Source organism: Triticum aestivum, chromosome 4A (genome assembly GCF_018294505.1).
Source record: "Triticum aestivum cultivar Chinese Spring chromosome 4A, IWGSC CS RefSeq v2.1, whole genome shotgun sequence".
In the NCBI taxonomy this organism is placed as follows: Eukaryota; Viridiplantae; Streptophyta; class Magnoliopsida; order Poales; family Poaceae; genus Triticum; species Triticum aestivum.
This window is the reverse complement of record NC_057803.1, coordinates 64,562,356-64,571,730: the sequence shown is the minus strand read 5'-3', so window position 1 is coordinate 64,571,730 and position 9,375 is coordinate 64,562,356.

Here is a 9,375-nt window from a genome sequence, read left to right as displayed (position 1 = left end):
TCTTTGATCTTCTCCTTTATTCCTTTCTTCTTCTCCTCTTTTTATTTCTTCTTCGTCTTCTTATTTTTTATCGGGTATGTCGTTGTCGATATACCCCGTCCCCGATAACTTCGACATGAGGGGGGGGGAGGGGTCGCTGAGGGTTTGAGAGGCGAGGGGCGGGAACTAACTAGGGTAGAGGGTCGAGGGTCACCGAGGGTTCGAGGGTCGCCGAGGGTTCGAGGGTCGAGGGGTCGTCGTATGTTGCCATTGTCGATATACCCCCTCTCGACCGTGATAACTTATACCACGGGAGCACCCCCCCGGCCCTCTCGCTCGACCAAAACTCTCGAGGACACCCAAACCCTAGAAAAAAATGATGTCGGTCTCCTACCCCCTCCCGCCGCGCCCCTACCCGATCGACAAACTCTCTTGAGGCCACCCAAATTACCAAGTTAAAAGAGCGTTGTCGTCGAGGCCACGCCAAACCCTAGAGAAGCGTCGAGGCTAGGCCACTAATATGATTCCTTATTGTGCTTAGCTAGCTAGTTCAACGTTTGCCACTAATATATCCATCTGTCATGTTTGAATAATAATTGTCATGTTGTAAATATTTGCAGAAACTATGGATCTGCACCCCCGAGACGAAGCACAAGAAGCGGTGTTGGGGGAGATAATTGCACACGGAAGTGATGTCGTCTTGTCGTTTCTCAATGTCACATGCACCGATGGTCTGGAAACACGGAATGAAGAAGCAGGCTACGACGATGATGATCAAACAATGGAGGAGGAAGGACACCGTGATGACGGCTCCGGTGACCTAATGGAGGGGGAAGGACACCGTGATGACGGCTCCGGTGACCGAACGGAGGGGGAAGGACACCATGATGATGACTCCGGTGACCGAACGGAGTCCGGCTAGGTATATATATATTAATTAATTAATTAAGCATGTGCTGACTATAGCTAATTGATGCATTTTGGTATGTACAAATATTAACTCTCTTCTTTTTCTTCTTTTCTAGCCCTCCGGATCGAGCAACACTTCGATAACGAGACGAGGCCCGAAGAGAAAATTGCGCACGGATGAAAGGTACACGATCGTCGAAATTGATCGCGCTGGCTGTCACAGCCATAGCTTCAGCCTTGTTGTGGTCTAGTCTTGGTTGTTGCATCATGTTTAAATTTTCTTAAACCTAAAATGGGGATGTCCAAACCCTAGCACCAAATGAAATGCAACTAGGATCAAAATAAAAATATTTTCAATGAACCCAAAATGCCCTTAATAAATGCCCATCATTTTTGAATTAGCCCAGAACCTCTTCCAAAAATGATGCACATATTTCTAGGCCATTCTGGATTTTGAATTAACTCATATTCTATTTGATTGGGGCATTTAAATACTATAAATATTTTTAAATGCTCCAACAATTTTTGGAATTAGTTGAGGGCCTCCCGAATAATTCACTTAGTGCCCATAACTATTTTCAGAATTTTTAAAAGTGATTTGGTTTGAAAACCAAATTTAAACAAATTTGCATAAATAGAAAAACAGAACAAAAATAGAAATAAAAGAGAGAGAGACTCACCTGGGCACTTACCTGGCGCTCTAGCCCACCTAGCGGCCCATCTGAGCTGGCCGGCCCAGCCCACCTCCTCCACTCTGTCATCTTCCTCCCCCTCACCCCGAAGCAGCTCGGTGGCGAGCGCTGACACAGCCCTGGCCACCTCCTGCTTGCCACCAAGGCGCCCCCGACGCGTCTGGAGATGCCCCGCAACCCCCTCCGTCTCTCTCCTCGCTCTCTGCTCTCTGTCGACCTCTTTCCCCTCCTGCTTCCTCTTCTTAGCGCGCCCGAGAGCGCCGCCGTGGACCACCGCAGCCACCGCCTCCCCCTCGCCTCTCTGACTAGTCCACGAGCACCGACGTCTACCCCTAAGCTGTCCCCGCCGGTCCATTCGACCGGAAGGCCTCGGAGCGCCGCCCCCGACCTCTTCTTCATCGTCGGCCGCCGCGGATCTCCATCGACGACTCGCCGCCGTCTGAGCTGCCCCGAGCACGCTGGCCATCCCTACGGCACCGCAGTGATCCCCTGAGCATTTTCCCCCTCTCCCCGCGGTCAACCCCTTCCTCTAGCCGCCTCCTCCACCGGAGCCGAGACGCCAGCGTCCTTCCTGTGACCTTTTGGTCCTGTGCATATGTCCGTTGGCCTCGTGCGCACGCGAGGAACACATAGGTGCTAACTGCTAGCTTCTCCGCGCGCTGCGTCGTCGGTTTCGTCGATGTCCGAGCTCCGGCGGTCGCCCAGCTCGTTGCCGTCGCTGCCACTGACCACCCCAGCTTGCCCCGCGTGCTCCACTAGATGCGCCTCACCGCAACACATCTGTAGAGCCCAGCCACGCAAGCTCCCATCGCCGGAGATGGCCGGACAAGGAGCGCCACCGCGTTCTGTTAGCGCCGGTGGTTAGACGCCGGTTAGGTGACGTGGCAGGTTAGTTTAGCCACTAACCCCGCGGTTAGCTTAACCCATGTGCCACTGACGGATGGGCCCCACGCCATAATTAATCCCCGGCATTTATTCCCTGTTTAACTTAGACTAATCCACTAGGCCCACATGTCAGGTTGACTTTGCTGACGTGGCCGTTGACCGAACCCACCTGTCGTTGACCCTGGGCAGCATTGTGTCACTGACGAGTGGACCCCACTGGTCAGGTTTGACCAGGACCCATCTAGTTGACCTGCTGACATCACCTTGATGTAGTGCTGACGCAGTTAAGCTTTTTCTGGAATTAAAATAAATAAGAAAATAATTAGAAATTCCAGAAAATAGTATAAACTTCAAAAATTCATATAAATTCAACCGTAACTCACAATGAAATAATTTATATATGAAAAATGATCAGAAAAATCCAATCTATCCATCTGTACCATTTTCATGCATGTTAGAACAACTTATAGCTGCAGTTTAGGACAAATCATATGAAGGGCATTTAAAACATCACATATGGAGTTTGAATTTGAATCTTTGATTCAAACCAACTCCATTTAACCTGTTGCTAGTTGCATGAGCTCAAATCACAGCATATTGCCATGTCACATTCATGCATCATATTGTTGCATTGCATTAATTGTGTTCCTTCTCTGTTTGCCGATGTTGTTCCCTCTCGATAGATGTGCTCCGACGATGAGTTCGATGACACCGATGAAGAGCTATATTATATTCAGAAGTGCCAGGCAAGAAAACCCCCTGTTCATTCCGATACAATCCCACTCTCTCGCTCCTGCTCTCTTTTACTGCATTAGGACAACAACGATTCAACTGTTACATGATGCAGTAGTTGAACCCCTTTCCTCTGCATGACCTGTCATTGCCATTGTAAATAGATGAAACCCACTAGCATGAGTAGGTTTTGTTTGAGCCCTGATGTGCCTACTCATTAATGCTTGTTTGTCATGCCTGCTATTGCTTAGAGTTGTGTCAGGTCTGATTCATCGGGGCTGAATTGGAAAGTTGTGAACATGTCCTACTGTTGAGAGCTAAGTGTGTGAACACGATTTGGGAAAGGTAGCGGTGAGAGGCCATGTAGCAGTACATGGTGGGTTGTCTCATTGCAGCCGTCCTCAGGAACTGAGTTCTGTGTTTGTGATCCATAAACAGTTACTACCACACATTGGGTTCCGGTAACTCGGCCCCTCTCGGCTTATTAATCAACTCGATCTCTGCCCAGGAGTTGCAACTAGTTTCTGGTGTTTGTAGGTAGTGTTAGTAGTCTACCAAGTGGCACCTGGTATAGGTGGGCTTGGGATAGACTAGGCATAGTGGCATGGTGTACCAAGTGGCACCCGGATGGTGGGCTTGGGAACCCTGCACACATCGTTTGGGGCCGTGAGCGACACCCCGGCCGGATCTCCTTGCGGATGGAACCCGAATAGGCGATAAACCTGGACGAGTGACTTGTGTGATTAGTCAGGTCATGGCCGACTCCCTCACCAGTCTTCCGCTTGAAGGTTGCCGAGATACATGATGTGTACATGGTGGTAAGTGGCGAGAGCGTGTGTGAAGAAGTACACCCCTGCAGGGTTATCATTATCTATTCCAATAGCCGGATTCCTCGGAGATGGAAACTTGGCCCCCTTGCATAGTTCATAGACAAGTGAAAGTGGATACTCTAAAATGCGCAAGATAAGCGTGAGTGCTATGGATGGCGTTCTCGTAGGGAGACTGGAGCGGATCCATAGTGGTGTATTGATATGGTGAATATGTGGACTCATGTGCGCCACCTCAAAAGAGTTACTTGCAGTTGTAGTTCAGGATAGCCACCGGATCAAAGCTGGCTTGCTGCAGTTAAACTCCACCACCCCTTTGTTGATACTGATGCATATGTAGCTAGTTCTGATGTATGTCTTGCTGGGTCCATTTGTACTCACGTTTGCCAATTTTATGTTTTGCAGAGAGATGTCAGTCTCGCTAGTTGTTCTATGTGGACTTCGACGTTTAGCTTGATACCTCAGGTACGATCTTGTGCCCTCGACGAGATCTTGTAGATAGCCAGGCTTCTCAGCCTTCTTCAGTTGTAGTTGTCTGTACTCAGACAAGTTAAGCTTCCGCATGTGCTTGTTGCTTGTATGCTCTGTATGTTGGGTCATGAGACCCATGTTTGTAATATCTCGCTCCTCGGAGCCTAATGAATAAATACCTTGAGTCGTAAAGTTATGTTGTGATGCCATGTTGTATTTACACATATCGAGCATATTGTGTGTATGATTGAAATGCTTGGTATGTGTGGGATCCGACAACCTAGTTGTTCATCCTTGGTAGCCTCTCTTATGGGGAAATGTAGTCTTGTGCTTCCATGAGCCATAGTAGTCCGCTAAAGCCCGGTTCACCGGAGTCCTGCTAGCCCAGCACTACTGCTCCAGAACACTTGACTGGACGACATGTGATTCACTTTGTTCATGTGTCTGTCCCTTCGGGGAAATGTCACACGGTGACATCCGGAGTCCTTCCTAGCCTGCTACAGTCTGGTTCACCGGAGTCCTGTTAGCCCAGTGCTACAACCCGGATTCGCACGCTGCTGACCGACATGCTCGATGTTGATTCATGTATGCCTGTCCCCGTAGGTTAGTGCCACTTTGAGTTCATGACTATTCATGTCGGCCCGGGTTCTCTATCATATGGATGCTAGCGACACTATCATATACGTGAGCCAAAAGGCGCAAACGGTCCCGGGCCATGGTAAGGCGACAGCCGTGGGAATACCATGCGTGAGGCCGCAAAGTGATATGAGGTGTTACCGGCTAGATCGATGTGACTTGGAATCGGGGTCCTGACATTGGCCAACCGATTGAACCCCTCCGTACCAAGGAAAAATTTAATGCTCAGTGCGGGGTTCTAGTTAGGGACATGATCCCGATCAGCATCGAGCAATGGTTGAAGCCTAAGGACAAAGACTCTCAGGTGTCTTATGTCAGCAATAGGCAGAAAGCTAATCTTTGGACCGCGCTGCAGGAAAATTTCACCTACCCGCCAGAGGAAGATACGGAGAATCCAGTTAAAAGCCAATGATCAAGGCTTATGCTCTTACCTGGCGCTCTAGCCCACCTAGCGGCCCATCTGAGCTGGCCGGCCCAGCCCACCTCCTCCACTCTGTCGTCTTCCTCCCCCTCGCCTCGAAGCAGCTTGGTGGCGAGCGCCGACGCCACCCTAGCCACCTCCTGCTTGCCACCGAGGCGCCCCCAACGCGTCTGGAGACGCCCTGCAGCCCCCTTCGTCTCTCTCCTCGCTCTCTGCTCTCTGTCGACCTCTTTCCCCTCCTCTGCTTCCTCTTCTTAGCGCGCCCGAGAGCGCCGCCGTGGACCACCGCAGCCACCGCCTCCCCATCGCCTCTTCGACTAGTCCACAAGCACCGACGTCTACCCCTAAGCCGTCCCCGCCGGTCCATGCGACCGGAAGGCCTCAGAGCGCCGCCCCCGACCTCTTCTTCATCATTAGCCGCCGCGGATCTCCATCGTCTACTCGCCGCCGTCCGAGCTGCCCTGAGCACGCTGGCCATCCCTACGGCAACGCAGTGATCCCCTGAGCATTTTCCCCCTCTTCCCGTGGTCAACCCCTTCCTCTAGCCGGCTCCTCCACCGGAGCCGAGACGCTCCATCGCACGAGCTTGACGCCAGTGTCCTTCCGGTGGGTCCCATGCATATGTCTGTTGGCCTCGTGCGCACGCGAGGAACACGTAGGTGCTAACTGCTAGCTTCTCCGCGTGCTGCGTCGTCGGTTTCGTCGATGTCCGAGCTCCGGCGGCCGCCCAGCTCGCTACCGTCGCTGCCACTGACCACCCCAGCTCGCCCCGCGTGCTCCACTAGATGCGCCTCACCGCAACGCATTCGTAGAGCCCAGCCACGCAAGCTCCCGTCGTCGGAGATGGCCGGACGAGGAGCACCGCCGCGTTCTGTTAGCGCCGGCGGTTAAACACCGGTTAGGTGACGTGGCAGGTTAGTTTAGCCACTAACCCCGCAGTTAGCTTAACCCATGTACCACTGACGGATGGGCCCCACGCCATAATTAATCCCCGGCATTTATTCCCTGTTTAACTTAGACTAATCCACTGGGCCCACATGTCAGGTTGACTTTGCTGACGTGGCCGTTGACCAGACCCACCTGTCATTAACCCTGGGCAGCATTGTGTCACTGACCAGTGGACCCCACTGGTCAGGTTTGACCAGGAGCCGTCTAGTTGACCTGCTGACATCACCTTGACGTAGTGCTGACGTAGTAAAGCTTTTTCTGGAATTAAAATAAATCAGAAAATAATTAGAAATTCCAGAAAATAGTATAAACTTCAAAAATTCATATAAATTCAACCGTAACTCACAATGAAATAATTTATATATGAAAAATGATCAGAAAAATTCAATCTATCCATCTGTACCATTTTCATGCATGTTAGAACAACTTATAGCCGCTGTTTAGGACAAATCATATGAAGGGCATTTAAAACATCACATATGGAGTTTGAATTTGAATCTTTGATTCAAACAAACTCCATTTAACCTGTTGCTAGTTGCATGAGCTCAAATCACAGCATATTGCCATGTCACATTCATGCATCATATTGTTGCATTGCATTGATTGTGTTCCTTCTCTGTTTGCCGGTGTTGTTCCCTCTCGATAGATGTGCTCCGACGATGAGTTCGATGACACCGATGAAGAGCTATATTATATTCAGAAGTGCCAGGAAAGCAAACCCCCCTGTTCATTCCGATACAATCCCACTCTCTCGCTCCTGCTCTCTTTTACTGCATTAGGACAACAACGATTCAACTGTACATGATCCGGTAGTTGAACCCCTTTCCTCTGCATGACCTGTCATTGCCACAGTAAATAGATGAAACCCACTAGCATGAGTAGGTTTTGTTTGAGCCCTGATGTGCCTACTCATTCATGCTTTTTTGTCATGCCTGCTATTGCTTAGAGTTGTGCCAGGTCTGATTCATCGGGGCTGAATTGGAAAGTTGTGAACATGTCCTACTATTGAGAGCTAAGTGTGTGAACACGATTTGGGAAAGGTAGCGGTGAGAGGCCATGTAGGAGTACATGGTGGTTGTCTCATTGCAGCCGTTCTCAGGAAATGAGTTCTGTGTTTGTGATCCATGAACAGTTACTACCACACATTGGGTTCCGGTAACTCGGCCCCTCTCGGCTTATTAATCAACTCGATCTCTGCCCAGGAGTTGCAACTAGTTTCTGGTGTTTGTAGGTAGTGTTAGTAGTCTACCAAGTGGCACCTGGTACAGGTGGGCTTGGGACAGACTAGGCACAGTGGCACGGTGTACCAAGTGGCACTCGGATGGTGGGCTTGGGAACCCTGCACACATCGTTTGGGGCCGTGAGCGACACCCCGACCAGATCTCCTTGCGGATGGAACCCGTATAGGCAATAAACCTGGACGAGTGACTTGTGTGATTAGTCAGGTCGTGGTCGACTCCCTCACTAGGCTTCCGCTTGAAGGTTGCCGATATACACGACGTGTACATGGTGGTAAGTGGCGAGAGCGTGTGTGAAGAAGTACACCCCTGCAGGGTTATCATTATCTATTTGAATAGCCGGATTCCTTGGATATGGAAACTTGGACCCCTTGCATAGTTCATAGACAAGTGAAAGTGGGTACTCTAAAATGCGCAAGATAAGCGTGAGTGCTATGGATGGCGTTCTCGTAGGGAGACTGGAGTGGATCCATAGTGGTGTATTGATATGGTGAATATGTGGACTCGTGTGCGCCACCTCAAAAGAGTTACTTGCAGTCGTAGTTCAGGATAGCCACCGGATCAAAGCTGGCTTGCTGCATTTAAACTCCACCACCCCTTTGTTGGTACTAATGCATATGTAGCTAGTTCTGATGTAAGTCTTGCTGGGTACATTTGTACTCACGTTTGCCAATTTTATGTTTTGCATAGACACGTCAGTCTCGCTAGTTGTTCCGTGTGGACTTCGACGTTTAGCTTGATACCTCAGGTACGATCTTGTGCCCTCGACAGGATCTTGTAGATAGTCAGGCTTCTCAGCCTTCTTCAGTTGTAGTTGTCTGTACTCAGACAAGTTAAGCTTCCGCATGTGCTTGTTGCTTGTATGCTCTGTATGTTGGGTCATGAGACCCATGTTTGTAATATCTCGCTCCTCGGAGCCTAATGAATAAATACCTTGAGTCGTAAAGTTATGTTGTGATGCCATGTTGTATTTACACATATCGAGCATATTGTGTGTATGATTGAAATGCTTGGTATGTGTGGGATCCGACAACCTAGTTGTTCATCCTTGGTAGCCTCTCTTATGGGGAAATGTAGTCTTGTGCTTCCATGAGCCATAGTAGTCCGCTACAGCCCAGTTCACCGGAGTCCTGCTAGCCCAGCACTACTGCTCCGGAACACTTGACTGGCCGACATGTGATTCACTTTGTTCATGTGTCTGTCCCTTCGGGGAAATGTCACGCGATGACATCCGGAGTCCTGCCTAGCCTGCTACAGCCCGGTTCACTGGAGTCCTGTTAGCCTAGTGCTACAGCCCGGATTCGCACGCTGCTGACCGACATGCTCGATGTTGATTCATGTATGCCTGTCCCCGTAGGTTAGTGCTACTTTGGGTTCATGACTAGTCATGTCGGCCCGGGTTCTCTATCATATGGATGCTAGCGACACTATCATATACGTGAGCCAAAAGGCGCAAACGGTCCCGGGCCATGGTAAGGCGACAGCCGTGGGAATACCGTGGGTGAGGCCGCAAAGTGATATGAGGTGTTACCGGATAGATCGATGTGACTTGGAATCATGGTCCTGACAGCTTTGGTATCAGAGCCTGACAGCCTGTAGGATTACCAAGCCAAGCTGGTAGAAGTCGTGTCTAGAAA